This window comes from Octopus sinensis, linkage group LG2 (genome assembly GCF_006345805.1).
Source record: "Octopus sinensis linkage group LG2, ASM634580v1, whole genome shotgun sequence".
NCBI classification, from domain to species: Eukaryota; Metazoa; Mollusca; class Cephalopoda; order Octopoda; family Octopodidae; genus Octopus; species Octopus sinensis.
The window spans coordinates 144531041-144532675 of NC_042998.1; the positions used below are offsets into that span (position 1 = coordinate 144531041).

Genomic DNA, 1635 nt, shown 5'->3' on the forward strand with positions numbered 1-1635 from the left:
AAACATGTAAACAGTGACCATTCATTACAATAATTGTAGAGTTTCTGGAACAGAGGCATAATTTGTGGGGAGTTTATATTGACATTTTGATGACAACAGTATCTATAAATAATCATTATTGATTATTTATTTATAGAATGTTTACATTGAATAATTGAAGAAAGTATCTCAATAATGGAACTATAACATTCTGGCCTTCCATAATAAAGATTGACAGTTGTAATTCCACAGAGTGCATGTCTGTCAGTTGTATCAACCATGTAATATATTATTACTTCCATAGAAAAATATAACATTATTAGAGCTATTAAATAACACACACACACACAATGGCTACTATAGAAAAATATAACATTATTAGAGTTACACATAAGTTAGCTAGGACAATGGATGTAAATAGTTTACCCTCACTGTACCTTCCTGAATATAAGTAATACACTTGAGGCAGAAAAACAAATGAGTGACTTTTAGATTTGAATCTCAAAATGATGTAGACTGTGATGATAACTTGTTCAAATCATGTCAGCATGAAAAACAATAAAAATAATAAAGATGATGATGACATACATGTATGTGTGTGTGTGTATATATATATATATATATATATATATATATATATATATATAATGCTACACATACAATGCTCGATAAACTAGAAACCGTGAAACAAGTATTACCCTTACCAAAATTAGAATCAGACAATATCAATGTATAGTTTATAAAATATAGAACAAAACCACGGTAAACAAAAAAAACCCTTAACAAGTTTAACTCTATGGGGACTAGAATTTCAATCACAGACAATTTGGAAAACTCAACATAGAAAAGAATCACAGCCAACAAGCACATCAAATGCATACATCATCAACTAATCTCTCTCTCTCATATACATACATATATATATCTGGTGGTGCTATGAAATTAAACACGGCCTGGGCCTATACTAGCTGAAACCTATCAAAGTTATATATATATGTTAATGTTTGTTTTCACACTCAGTTATAATAATGACAATTAACCTGAAAGGTATACCATACTTTTGTAAAGTATAGACTTATTAAACAAGAATAGTATTGACAGTAACTTTGAAGTTTTGGCTAGTCCAGTGATGGCTTAGCTGGCTGAAATTTTGAAGTTACTATCAATACTATTCTTGTCAAAGAATAAGATGTATGTATGTATATATATATATATATATATATATATAAATACACGGGGCACCTAGACACATAAATCTCATAAGCCACATCTTAATTCATCTAATTGAGGTATTTATTTACTGAGAGTGCTCCACTACCTACAGGAAATTAGTTGGGATTATGAACAACATCTGCACGAAATAAATACAAAGAATTAATCCTGAATGCATTGATATAATAGTAGCATATGCAATATCTCCTTTATGGTAAACTTTCTAGTGCATGTAGATATTTTTGTGATTAGTTGCTTATTCTGCTGAGACAGTTTCCTGTGAATCCTTACTATAAATAGCAATCAACTGGAACATATGAGAGGAATGAAATGAGCATGTTTATATATATAAATGAAAAATTCCAGTCTTAAAAAAGTACTAAGAATACATCTAGAGTGCTCTGGTTTGATATCTTTAAATACCTTAGAAATACTAACAAGTTT

General features: G+C 29.4%; 1 long non-coding RNA gene across 1 annotated transcript in view; it reads right to left on the reverse strand.

Moving 5' to 3' along the window:
- LOC118761877 overlaps window positions 1–1242 on the reverse strand; it is a 9539-nt gene extending 8297 nt beyond the window's left edge. Inside the window, exon 1 of the long non-coding RNA XR_004997705.1 lies at window positions 568–1242. This is a non-coding gene — a long non-coding RNA (uncharacterized LOC118761877). The remainder of the gene's footprint in view (window positions 1–567) is intronic.
- Between the last annotated feature and the right edge of the window lie 393 nt (window positions 1243–1635).